Consider the following 14516-nt stretch of genomic DNA (forward strand, 5'->3'; position numbering starts at 1 on the left):
ACAAGCTGGCAGAGGGAAGGTTTAAGTTGGACATCAGGAGGTGCTACTTCACGGTCAGGGCGGCTAGGGTCTGCAACCAGCTTCCAAGTGAAGTGGTTAAAAACCCCCACCCTGGGGGTTTTTAAGAGGAGGTTGGATGACCACCTTACTGGGGTCGTTTGACCCCAGCACTCTTTCCTGACATGGTGGGGGTTCGGACTAGATGATCTGCTCAGGTCCCTTCCGACCCTAGAAACTATGAAACTATGAAATTTGAGCTTGGTCGGATAAAGGGATGGTAGGAGGAAGCAAGTTCAAAGTCACAAAATCCCAGTGGGAAAAACCTAACCCACAGCTTCCTCCTTTTTAACCACAGACATTCAGGTTGAGGATCTCCACTGAGCCCAGTGGTGGTAGCACTACATCAGAGGAAAGAGATACCAGAGATAAAGTCCTACAGCACTGAAAGACTTCTTGTTTAGATGCAATACAGTTAATTATCTCTAGATGCTTATGAGCAGAAAGCGCACACGGAAGTACACTTGCATACTGCACTTTTTATGTGACGCTGTTGGTTAAGCAGACGAGCACAGTCTACCCTACAATTAGACTCTGGATGGATTCGAGGAATAGTTCTAGGTCTAGCACATTAGCGTAGGCTAGTCACAAAGTGACAGGCACAAATAACTAAGGAAAAGACCACATGAGAAGGAAATAATCAGACAAAAGTGGAAGAGAGTGGTCTGGGTCACAGCTGCTACCTCCGCTTCCAAGAGCAGGCAAATATCTACCTAGACCCTTCCACTATGAACCTGCTACAAAGAGCAGCCACTGGGCAACTGGATATTATATTTGAGATTTTTTCCCATGGCATGCAAGCTACCTTATTCTATGCTCTTGCAAGCTCCAAGCACACAAGAGAGATTCGGGCATGCATTCAACTGTCTCAACCACACCAGGCAAGACAGCGAAGTAGAGCTTTGTGCCACTCGTACACTGAAGACCTTCCTCTAAGACAGTCATTTCCAACCAGGATCCCCCAGCACCCTGGAGTCCCACCCTAGCCCTTAGAGCAGGGGTGGGCAATTATTTCAGGCGGAGGGCCGCTTAATGAATTTTGGCAAGCTATCGAGGGCTGCATGACAGGCAGCCGGGGGCAGATAAAATATTAATTTTCTAAATTTTTTAGGGACCCTGTGAGCCGGACAGAATGGCCTGGCGGGCCTCATCCAGCCCGTGAGCTGCATTTTGCCCACCCCTGCTTTAGAGGGCACCACAAGGCAAAAGGAGATAAGCAGATACATACAGGCTCAGGCTTGTCCCTGATTCCAGACCCCCACAGCCCACCCCCCTGCAAGGAGATAAGAACTGTAATACATGCATTAGTTTTTATTATTAAATTGGGTGCAACTCAATTCACAAAAGATATGAAGGGATGCCTCGAGTCCAAAAAGGTGATGAACCACTGGTCCAAGAAATCTCAAAGAAACAATCAGACTCACTTCCACCAGAACCTCTCAACAGCGCCCCTTGGTCTAGGGTCTCAAAGACCTGTGACAGCGCTAATGCTAGCTCCCCAATACATCGTCCTTACTCATTACCTGAAGATAATCAACCAATCCCAAAAGTATAGTTTCTGGCCCATGCTTGCATTGCTAAAATCCCAAGCATCTGAGAACTAGCTCTGGGTTTCCTCTAAGTTGTCTTGCTACAACTTTCCCAAAAGTTTTCCGGAGAAAGGAAGACGGCGTATGAAAGTCAATAGGAGAGAATACTTTATGGAGAGACTTGAACACAGCTTTCACTACGAATAGCTGGCACCTTGTCACCCAATAGGACAAAACGAAGCGTGTCCTGGATGGCCGTCCCACGTGCGTGCCCACGCACAAATGGACCCAGCCATGTGAGCTAGCCCACAGCACCGAGTGATGCTAACTTCAGCTCTGGGATCAAAAAGTTTTTAAAATCCTTCACAGGAAACATAGCAACAAAAAAAAACCTGGAAGGGACCACCCAGGCCATCAAGGCCAGTGCCCTACCATTGCAAGCAGCCACATAATTACTGTCACAGCGAGGGAAAGCTCAGCTCTCGAACCCGGTGGCGGCTGCCAGATTTATCAGGCTATACACTACCGCCACCAGTTCTGTTACATGAGATGTGTCTAATACCAGGGTAGAAGCAAGTAAGCTGCAATAAAAGCCTTTAAGAATTCATGTCACAGGATTGGTTCGAATCGTCAGGAGATGTCTGTCGCTGGGACACGAGCTCCCTTCTTGATGTGTGCACGGCACATCGCCTCTAATTGCTGGTGGCTTGCGAGAAACCGCACCATCATCGCAATCGCGGGACTTGATCTGTGCATGGGACTTCAGATGAGACAAGCTGAGTTACGCTGCCCTGTCTGAGACATGGCTTGGGTGACTCCTTCCTTGCCCCAGCAAATATACTAGCTTTTCACAGACACTGCCAGTTTGTACTAGCTTTCCCCTTTAACACTTTGAGCCTTATCATTCGGTCCCATGCCAGCTCCCGTTGAGTACCCAGTTGAATGGCATGACACCAAATGCATTTCCAGCAACCTTATTTCCTAAGTGGCATGTTATCAAACAAGCCCACTGCCAGTACAAGACCAGGGTTGTAAATAGTGTGTTGTAATTACACCCGGGTGTAATAAAGCCCTCTATTCAGGTCCATCTTTACGAAGAAGTTAAGAAATAATTCACTCCTCCAAGGAAGTCCAAGATGCACACTGGGCTCCGTTCTTCCAAATCTAGACATCTGGACTCAGCTGATTAAGGTTTTGAGTTCAATACATGTGGGGACCCTAAGTCTGGTTCCTAGGGTCCATCTCTCCACATCACAAATCATGGGAAAATGGGACACAACTTGCCACGCTTGGTAAAAGAGAGCCCAGGCTAGCATACAAGCTCTCAAAGTGCATGGGCACAGCGGGGCATGGCAGTCTGTATAATAACCATCCTGTGGCAGGGGAACTGGGAAAGGGGGAAAAGGTGCTCTTCACATCTAGGGTGCGCCATCAAGTTCTGGCTGTGCAAACTTGGCCTTATTACTTTATAGACCCCATTTTTCCTCCCGCCAACGAAGATGCTATTTGAATTGCAATCCCTGCTCCACCCCACGTGCCCTGCTGTAAAACAACGGTGTTTCAAAAGCACCACCTTTTTGGTGCATAAATACATGGATGACAAAGGCAGGGGAGACAACTGTGGGAAAGCCGACTTCTGCCCTGCCATGAGCCTTCATCTCATAGTCTCTGCTTGTCCCTAGGTTGCAGCTGAAAGCAAAGGAGCGCTCCTGGAGAGAGATACAAAACACAGGGCAATCTATTGCTTCAAGGTCTATTGGAAAGCTGTCAATAAACCAGGGTAAGATCCTGTGCTGCACCTCCAGAGAGCACTTAGACCACCTTTGTGCCCGCCTTTTGCAGGAATTGGAACGGCTTTCCAGTAGAAATTGGCCCTATGCAGGCAGATCTAACTTACTGCGGAGCAGTAGGACCACCTCCTCTTGCACCGGACACAGGCCGTGAGTCCGAGGCCACGAGGAGAGGCCCCATACGGCTCAACCCTTGGGCTGCTGTGGCTCCCCTGTTGGGCCAGACCACCCCCCCAGTGCTAGACTGGGTGAGGGGAGTCCAACCTGTGGTCTACAACACCTAAGAGAGCTTGGCCCCCAGGGAAAAGGCTGTGCCTGGCTGCAACTAATGCAAGATGGATGGGATGTTATTTTAAAGAATGCTTTGGAACAGCTCTCGCAGCAGGAGGGACTCACCAGTTCCACATGAATTTGTGTGTTTGCTTTCAATTTATTTTTCCTGACCTTGTAAACAATAAAGTGGGTGTTTTTTCTTGGGATGCCAGCGGTCTCCGCTCGCGCTAGCTAGCAAGCCCGGTCTGTTCTTTTCATGAGACTGGGTGTGGGGTGGAAAAATCATCCAAGGGAGGTAGAAGAGGCTGGGTAAAAATAAGATTCCAGGAATAAAACCCTTCTAATGGAAAGCTGTCTCTCAGGTTACAAACAGATCCAGTTAAAAAGAAAAGAAAAAAAAAAGACCCTGAAGCATATGACACCGCCCAGGAAAAAAGTTTTAAATGTGTTTAGTCATACAGCAATCTCTTGATCTTCACATCACAATTGATCTTAAACATCAACATCAACTGAGCCCGATTTAAAGCAGAAGAAGCGCTGTCATATTCGGGCAGGTTCAGCTCTCTTCTGCATGTTTAAGCCCTTAAATGGGCAGGCAGCTTTGCAGGGGGCGATGGGTATGAAGGGGCACCGCTTCGCCATGATCCCACTACTGCGCGGAAGTGAAGTAAGAAAAGAGTTGATTTCTTTAAAGCTAATCTGTTAGATTGGCTGGGGAGGAGACGGTATAGCTGGGGGGGGCGGCTAAATAACAACACATGGTATGCTTTCCAAACGTACAATAACATGCGAAGCTCGTCTGTAAGTCTGGCACTAAGGAGCCTGTGGTCTGGCAGCAGTAAGGATTTCTGCTTCTTATTTCTGAAATCATCACAAGCATTTGATCTGAAAGCCCCACACCATCTTGCAAAGGGAAGGGCATAAAATCTGAGCTTATGTACTGTATGTTCAATCAGTCCTCGTTCTCAGACTCTGCTCTGGCTCCATTTCACGTCATTAAAATGATCCCGGCGCTTTAAAAAAAAACAAAACAGTGCCATGCCAAAAGCCAGCAGTAAGAACCACTGGCACCAAAACAGTCAAAGCACAGAGCTTAATTCCCTGCTTAATAAGACAATTAAAGAAGAGTATTTGGATACAGCAGTCTGCAAGTACGAACCCACAGCGCTGGTGTCTCCAAACGCATGTCGATCTGACGCTTTATCATAAAGCAGCTGTCACAAGCAGATGCCATCAACACCTGAGGAAAGTGAAAAATAAAGCAGGTTAATATAGCTTTGATATATGCGGAGATTTGCATTGTCCAGGATGCCTAGTTATGCAGGCATTAAAGGGGCAGCTTCATTACCATGCACCTTTGCCCTTGCAGTAAGAGCCCTACAGCAACGATCCGCTATACAACAGAAGAAAAACTATTGTACGCTGAAGGGTTTTGAACCCTTCTCTTCGCACTCTTATAAAGGCTATAACTACATGAGTGCTATGTTTGCACACGATAAAAGAGCAAAGCCAATGCTTTGAGATCCATGGACAAAATGACGTATAGGTATAGAGCTGGTTCCCCCAAAATCGAGCTTGGTTTCAAACAAAATCAGTCGCAAACGTTTCTTCCCACTGAGCTTCTCCCTCCTCCAGAGCCCAACCAGGCACGGAGAACAAGATAAGATAACTGCGGCGATATAAGAACTAATTAGTCATTTCATTACAGAGCTACAAGACAGGGCACTCTGCAGTTTGGTGACCTAAAAATGCCACCGACGACCTTAAAACTCATGCTCAAGGGTGACCAGAAATGTGTAACCTCCAGGGAAAGAGGGAGAAGCACACGCTGCCGAAAGTCCATTAGCTCACATGAGATGGTGAAATAGTGTAGACGTAAAGTTAGGGAGAGGTGTGACATTTAAAGCAATCCGCCTATAAAACACCACCTGCAGCACTGCACTTTGTTTGAACTTCTGCACCAATGATGCGGCACTCCAGCCTACACAGTAAGTTACACATGCGTGCTCAGGGATGGGTGATTTAGTACACCCAGAAGGTATGCCGTTCAGCTAATAGGAAACACAGCCTTCATCTTCACAACTAACAATGTGTAGCAAGAGAAAATGGCCCTGTATCCATTACAGGGCCACTAAACTGCAGTCACCTCTAGGGCGAAGAGTGCTAGCCCATCAAACACAACACACAAGTCAGGAAAGGAAGGAAAAAAAAAACCAAGAAAAAAGTGGGGGAGAACCCCTGTTCTGTCAAGCAGCATCACGGACATGTAGCATTCACGTGGGACCTTGAGTCTCATCCAAAGGGTCCGTCTACGGTAAACTACGCAGAACTGATGTTTATCCTGCCTTCAGTGGATGGAAGACAGATACTGGCTTCTGCAATAATGGCCCCTCGGTCTGTATATCTGAAAACAAGGGAACCCTGGGGATTGCAGCCACCAGATCCATTCAATCCTGCACCCCGGTCAGACCTCCCTCTGTTAAATATGATTTTTGGAACGCACAAGTCTCAGACTGGGCAAACAATGCACGTTGCAGATGCTCACTTACTCCTTAAGGCTAAGTACAGACAGTCAAAAAGCCTGAGGTTGAATCGATTTGGTCTTTGCAGGTTAGTCTAAGCTGCAGAAATTAAATTGAAACAGAGGTGAACAGACATTTACCTTTGACTTAGGAAACGCAGCCATGTGCCTGCAGCGGCTCAGGCCAGAAGCTGAGGGCTAGAGCACAGCTCTCTGGCTTCGTGTTTGCTTCCACTTCCTGCTGCCCCTGGGGTCTCTGGGATTTGCAGTCCAGACTCACTGTAACAGGACTCTGCAGGGTTGCTCATCACTTCCTCTTCCTGCTTCCAGGTGCCTCTGGGATTCATAGTGCACAGTGGCAGCCAGCAGTAGGTTTGAGTGGGGGAAGGGGTGTTTAAACCCCTCCCTGGCCCCATTCCCCAGCTGGGGTTTGTCTGGAGGGGGTAGCCCCCCTCCTGCAAACTGGGCTGCATCCCCATCCAGCCCCCTCACTGCTCCAGCTAGACAGCACAACCCAGCCCAGGACTGAAAAGCATGCTGGGTTGCTAGGGGATGCTGATTTAACTAAAACCAAGAAGGGGTCTGGGACAGACATTGCATAAACCGGTTTAACCCAAATCAGTTAAGTCTGATACTACATTCAACCAGGTTTATCTTAAACCAGTTGCAGCCATTTTGAAACTGGCTTATGTGCACTGAGCTTCTGTTGTGTTACAGGTTTAAACCAGTTTCTGATCACTTAAACCGATTTATGTGTAACTTCTGTCCCCAGCCTAACTATAGAGTTCAGTTGACATTGTAGTCTGTAATGCAGAGATGCCCGGGCTAGCGTTAAAGAAGCTAGCTCAGGTCCTGGAAGCAGTCTTGCTGCAAAAGCATGGAGCTCAGGATGAGTTAATATAATCTGCTAAGAAGTCCATACTGAGCTCTGAGCTACTGCAGCTACACTGCAACCACTCCACAAGTTAATCTGAATTAAGGTAGCTTAAGTACGTTGCTGCATTGCAGCCTGCAGCGCACACATACCCTGAGGGAGACCAAAGGAAAGCGATGCCTTTGGACATCCTTCCTTCTGCAGAATGCCACGTGTTACCAGAAAACGAAAAGGGAGGGTAGACAATTTTGAGTGATATGACCCATAACAAATTTTGAAATCCTGGCAAAACTGACCTGATTTTGCAAAACGTTTTCATTTTGATGGAAACATGGAATATGGCTCTGTTAAAGTTTCTGTAGCTAGCACTAGTCAGGAAATACCAAAGGCACGGTTGTCAAAGCAACATGTTTAGCTCCATCACGGTGCACACATTGTGGGACATTCATCTCTATGCTGACAACCGGTTACAAAACCCACCAAGTCTTATACAGAGAGGAGCATCAGGCTAAATACCTCCCAGCCACAAAACAACATAAATAGCCTTTCAAATTATCATGTTTGGTTCAGTCTTGCTGTCTACAGTCTACTGCGTGGACATGAACTGAACAAGGGCCAGAGCCTACTGAAGGCTACAAGACACACAGATAACAACATGGGCGACTCGGGACTGCTCTGAAAAGTTTCCAAACATATTTGTTAAATGGAGTTTTCTTCGGCATATTCAACAGAATTTGTAGTGCTTGGCCAGTAAAGAGCAGACATTACTGTAAACCTTGACCCCTTGCCACAAAACTTCAAAACCTAAATATATTGTCACTAACTGAACATGCACAATGTATCAAACATAAGTTCCTGCGGTCTGTTTATTTGAAAAAAAATTGAGTGATGGGCTTTCAGTCTGTTATCAGACCAGCGTGACCTCAATTTTTTGAAGAATAAAGTCAAAATCTATTCTTATCTTCAGAGATTCAAGATGTATTTATGTGTCAGCCTTCCTCTCCCTTGTCCTTAGCCTTTGGGAAACGCGCTAAAAATGATATCAAAGACTGAAAACCCAGCGATCACATCCACATTCACCTCTGACCCACGATGCCTGAAGCTCTTGCTGATTCTTCAAACCGTCCTGAACACATGGTTAGAGATTGCTGTCCGCCAGAACGGCGCTCAGCGTGAATTTAAGAGTGAAATAAAGGCCACTTTGCATCGTACCACACCCTTGTACAGCACTGCTTTTTGGAAACCCAAAGCAACTTTGGTTTTTGCAGTTGTCTGCTACTTTGAATTCTTTAAAGTCTTCTTTCCTTCACCACCACCTTCCTCTCCCACAAATATTTGATTATTCTCTTTGAAATGTCTCCGTAGCACCTAGAAGAATAATATGCCGAATGCAAACACTGATTGATTCTCTCCTGGCTATCAAGATGTGCTTACACAGCAAATGCCCACAAATCTCACATTTCATGTTTAAAAAATATGCACTTGTATTTTTTTTTAAACTCAAACATAATGAATGAGCTTAAATATTAGAACTTGAAATTATTAAGTAAATCATGGCACCTGTAAAGCTTCTATTTGCATACCATTAATTCATGATGGCATGTAAAACAAATTCATCATTCTTGCTATATTATAGCCTGATTTATGCTGGAATTGGAAAAAATAAAAATCACGAGCACAAAATTATGTTGACAAGATGTACGTGCTTTTTGAGGCCTGAGATTTTTATTTTTTTTTAGAGCATCCAAACAACTAAATTATGGGGAAGAGGGGTGGGAGAAAGCATCTTTAAAAATGAGTAACACGCTGGCTTCACACATACGCACACTCTAGTTATTAATGTCAAGCATGGTGAAGATACCCTAGAAAACCATTACCATTCATAGCCACTAACAGCCATTAAATTTCAATCAATTCAACTTAACACAAGTGTACTTCAGTGGCCCTTACAGTTCCTTATAGATGTGGCTCAAAAAGTCCTGTCTGACTTATTGCATTGTCCACCACACAAAGAGGCATTGCTAAGGACCGCTCTGAAAAGGAACTATCTTGGTCTTCGGCACTGATGCTCTTTTAACACCACAGTAATCAACAGATCTTTCTTTTAAGAAGGGCTGATAAAGGGGCCTCTAGTCAGACTCTACAGGTCAATATGAAGCAGGGAAGATCATACTCATTTTAGCTAAGGATAGTTCTTTCCCAGTTGTTGACAAAAAGCGAGGGGCGATTTAAAAGGGTTTTTTTCAAGGAACAATAGTAAGTGCATCCAACTGGTTTACATCACTGAAGAGCTGAGCAGTTTGGAGCTGCTGGACTACTTTCCGGTCACCCATTCAGCTGCGATGCAATGTACCTGCTCTATGAGCTGGACAGAAGTTTTATTTCGCATTCAAGCCCTGCGCATCCAAAGTCCTGATGTCACTCCTTACAAAGTGCAGACTGACACCATCACGCTGGGAGCCGTTTTCCCCGCTCTGTTTGCTTCCATGAAGCGGTGCCCTGCCTTCTGGAAATGGTATTTATATTCCACTGACATTAAAGCAGTTTATACTCTGCAGCTCGCAGCTCAGAGAGCAGCGTCAGGGTAAAGACTGGTTACTCCAAAGGGGTTTCACCCGGTTCACTTGCTGCTTGCATGGAGGGCAGAGGCCTGCAGCCCTTCAAATGTCCTGTCTCACACAAGAAGGGAGTCTCTCTCTATAAACAGGACAGGAGGCCAGTCTTACTTAATGGCATTCCCTCAGCAGGTCAAAAAATCCCTCGAATGGACCAGGTCAAAATTTCCAACCCCAGTTCCAGCAACTGCACTACTCCAGTTCATGCAACCGTGGCAGTGCGCAGCATCACAAAGCCCCTACATATGCAATATCAAAAAGGGTAGCGTAAACTGTAAGATATCCAGATACCTCTGCCCTATGTTGGCGATTTGCCTGCGCCTTTGAAATACCGCTGGCCCAAAGTCGCTGAAATGTTTTGAACCATTTTGCAGAACTTTGTAGGGAAAGTTGTGCAAAAAAAATGAAAAAGAGAAAGTTGTGCACATCCATGCTTGGAGACATAATAGTGTTGCATTCAGACTAGCAAAAGAGGAGTTCAATGGATCTCCGACTAATGTGAACCTCCATTTCACGTTTCCCTGAACAAGCTGCAGAAACAAAAGGAACTGCTGGAAAAAGTATGTTCTTCAGAAAAAAAAAATCTTTTCAATGGCGGGATCAAAAATAGCCATAGTTCAAGTAAATCAATCCATGGAAAATGCCAGCAAGACTTAATCATGCTGGAAGCCACATTTAATTACAGCTTTTTAAGCTCAGCTGGGAGAAAAGAAGAGACTTAACTATGTCACCTGAGATGGTCTAGATACAGAAACTATTTGTAACTTAACAAAAACATTTGCATCACAAAACGCTCCGGGGCAGCACCGCAGTAAAGGAGATGTGTAATGAGCAGGGATCACGGCACCAAAACAATCAGGGTTGTAAATAACGACTAGTAATCTGGGATCATTTCCATTTGGCTTAATTACCGGGCAGCAAACATGTTTTCTTCTACCCGAGGTAAATACTTTCCAGAATACGTGCGTTATCATACTGAGCTCGGCAAGCACCCCAGTGCAAAATCTGAATATCAGAAGGGCCATTGAATCAAAAGGAGAACGAGAGAGTGAGAGAAGTGCCACAACTGGACTCGCTACTCGGTCGCGCGCGTTCAACAAACTTCCCTGGAGCAGAATTACTAGTGTGGCCATCACAACTGTATCTACTGTAAGGACTGACCCCAGCACACATGCCAGGCAAAGGGGCGGTGGCTAATGGGGGGGGGGGATTCCATCGGGTGCTAATGAATAAAAAGTTCCTTTTATTTTACTGTTGTTTTTGGTTCATTAAATTTTCCACAGATTTGCAGAGAAGAAAACGTGATCAATAAACCTTGACAAAAGTGAACGTGTGAAAAAGGCAAAAGAAAGGCACAGGAAGATAAAAGTGATATCCCGATCACAGATTTCAGAGGCAGATGACCAGAGCTCTGGGCTGCTGAATAATCTGAATAGACCATCATTTCTTTACAGCCTTTCACTTTCTTTTCCCTGACTGTTGGAACTCTTCATTCAATACAATAGTAAATGCACTAAAACTTTTTTTCTTATGCTAATGGCTGAAATCGGGTACTCGCAGTTAAAACACACTTCCCACCAACTTGTTTTCTTTATAAAAAAAAAAAAATTAACCTATTCAAGTTAAACCAAAATGTCAAAGACAGCTTAGAGCTCACTCTCAGCATTCCACAAAATTAATGTGGGGTTGGGTTTTTTTCCTCTCCAGCAGACACATAAAGAGGAAAAAAAAATTTTGAATTGGGGAAAAAGCTGCTAAACTCCCTTCAGATGAGAAAGAGCATTTAGAAGGAAATAAAATAATAAATCCTGGCATCTAAGAGCACAATGTGTAGGAATAGTCGGAACAAAAAAATTAGAATAATCTACTCAGAGGTGACAGTCGGTCTCAAACAAATTTGAAGCAAGAAAAAGTATTTCCCATCAGCTAATGCTTTTGAAGCATCCAAAGCCCAATGATGTCAGGATAAAGGCTCCCACTGATGACAACTGGCTTTGCATCAAGCACCAAGGCAACTATTCCAAAAAATTTCCATTCATTTTGGGTGTCCACCTTCAGGCACCGAGGCCAGACTTTCTCTGATGCTAAGCAACCACAACTCCTACCAAAATTCCTGTTGCTCTGAACTTCTGAGGTCTCAAATGGGCCCTAGATGTCTCAAATGGGCAGCCAATAAATCATGGCCCAAATAATTTGTCCTTCCAGTCATCGAGTTTAGCCGACAGGATTTAACTTCCCATGGTCCATACATCACAGACAGAATTTCTCACTACATTTCTGAAAGGAAAACATATTTCTGCTCTTTACCAACTCAGGAGCTCCCTCTTTCCCCCCCCTGCCCATTATATAATATAACGTGTGTTTCTTGAACCCCCCAATGCAATGCCCTCTTGCACGAAACATCATTTGTGCCACTGTTGTTTTATGCAGAACGACTTCATATTCCCTTTTTTTTAGGGAACGCGACCAAATTTGGCAACTGCCAGGTCTTCGGTCCTGCTCTGCCTGCGGTGCAAATGCAGCTGTTCTTTAAATGACTTAACACAGGTACAGAGCCCATTTCTCAAGCAACGCTGTGGAAACCGTTCCCATCGGGAGCCGGGTGGACAATAGGACAAGCTGCCCAAACTGAATGTCCCAGCAGCGAGGGTGAAGTGCAAATATCACATTTCTATGAAGCCCTGGAAGCTGCATAGAAATGGAGTGGCAACTAATTAGTTTGATACTATAGTCACATCTAATGTTCCTAAGTAGCCTCTTTGAAAAACTTGCTGCCTCGAAATCCTCGGTCAGATTAAGTGGGCTCTTTGTGATGGGGCAATAGATAGGTGTTTGCTGCACAAATACATATAGATTTCGGGGACCGCGTCCTGAATCCAGGCTCCGCTAATCTGCACTGGAAACTTCACTGTGAACAGAGCACTTCTCAGAGCACAAAAAGCATGAAGTATTTGTGTACCTTTCAGACTGCCGAGCAAACAACTGGCTTACAGTAAGCCACCAAAAGCAGAGGGGGGCAGTTCACTGGGTTTCTGCTTCGCTTTTGGGATTGAGGTGATCTTTGTGTTACTAGTAAAATGCTCTACCACTGCCTGCGACCCAGCCAAAGTTTGGGAAAGCTGCTTTCCAGAGTCAACCGAAACAAAATATTCGCATCCAGGGGTGGGGGGGAATAAGGCTTCTTGCGTCATCCAAAAATAATGGTGTCCATAATACCTCTGAACTCATCCTCGAGCGGTCCTTTTCTTCTAGGGGTGACTGCAACCTGGCACTAGAAGGGAAAGAGCTGGCCCAAGGTTTAAGGGAAGCAAAACCTGTCCTTAGCTATAAAAGCTTCAATTTGTTTTCAAATCTGAGTTTTTTAAAAAAACAACCAAAACCTGGTCATTTATATAATTTCATGGCAAAAGAAAAAAAAACAAACAACTATCCAAATATTATTCCTGTATTTCAAGTGGCCTGGTAGAAATCGAGGCTGTTGTGTACTCGGTGCATCGGATCGCGTTCTGTTTTCTTTTAGAAGCTGGAGTGACTTCAATAAAGTTCCTCCAGACTGACACCGCAGCCAACGAGAGAAGAATTTGGACCGGAGCTAATTAGGAGCTAATTATTTTTCTCAAATAAATGACCTACCATAAACAATATTTGTATGTCTGCATGCATCAGCTTTGACATGCTGGGGAAAAAAATACTCAGAAGGCAGTTGGAAGCAGGCTTCAAGATCTGTTTTTTTCTTTGAAGAACAGCAGTTGCATTTTTGGGCACTTCAAAGTCGCATACTTTCGGCAATAACAACATTCAAGATCAAGTGAAGCTGACTTCACCTTGCTTTAAAGATTAGCTCTTTTACACAGCGCAGGAGTGGATAGACAGGAGCCTTAGATTAAAACCAGTAGTTCTACTTTACTTGGCCGTGTACTTTCAGGGCCCGGGACCAGGCCATGTTTTTATTAGCTAGCAAGTTTCAAAAAAGTTCTTTACAAGGGGGAAAAAAAGCATACTGATATTACTGCCCGTTTACAATCACATCAGCTGTGCTGTTACCTTCACCGTGCCACTCTCTGGTACATGCAAATGCTTGACAGGTGTCAAAGGTGCCTGGCGCTCCAGCGAAAATGCAAAGTGCCATAGCCACACAGCAGAGAAGTTGAACCAAACTAATTCACCCAAGCAAATGTGCCGTACACCGTAATTACCAGGCATTTCAGTCTCAAGCAGCAAAAGTGGTCATTTAGCAGAAGCTCCTTCTCCAGGTGAATGCAAAAGAGAAACAACCACCCTTTCTCCCCTAGCAAATTTCAGCAAATTAGTTGGAGAACTTAAAAAAAGAAAAGGCACAGGAAGGTAGCTAGAACAAACAGATCCAATCAGTGAGTCGTCTAACAAATCAGCCTATTCCACCCGCTGTATATTTTGGATTTCACAGTTTATTTACTTTATTTTTTTGGCACCAGCTCCTCCGTGCATGCCAATACAATATTTGTTTAAATGCTATTTCATGCGGCATGCTAGCAAAACGTTGACTTTCAAATTCTTGTGCATCCCAAGAGCCTCAACTGCAGAAAAGGCGGGGGGTTAAAACATTTTAAAAAAGGAGGGGGAAGACTTATAACTGCTGCCTCTATCTCCACCGATTCCTTTATCAAACTCTAAGGTTTGTGCACCGAGGCGGGCGGGATGGAGCCGGAGGGCCCCGGGGGCCGGTCCAGAGCACCCACTTGCTGCCTGGACACCGCACAGAGGAGCGATGGCCACTACAGAGGGGTGCGCACCCCGCTGTAGAAGAGGTGCCCACGAGTCCCATCCTCCACTTGCTCCATAGAGTCCAGGGGGCACATCTTTGCATGCCCCCCCCCC

The 14516-nt window shown here is 45.2% G+C and overlaps 1 protein-coding gene across 2 annotated transcripts in view; it reads right to left on the reverse strand.

Moving 5' to 3' along the window:
• Positions 1–14516, reverse strand: part of GLI2 (GLI family zinc finger 2) — a 325860-nt gene that overhangs the window by 310888 nt on the left and 456 nt on the right. The window lies entirely within an intron of this gene.

The sequence above is a fragment of the Gavialis gangeticus genome, unplaced genomic scaffold (assembly GCF_001723915.1).
Source record: "Gavialis gangeticus isolate Ggan-Ray unplaced genomic scaffold, GavGan_comp1, whole genome shotgun sequence".
Lineage (NCBI taxonomy): Eukaryota > Metazoa > Chordata > Crocodylia > Gavialidae > Gavialis > Gavialis gangeticus.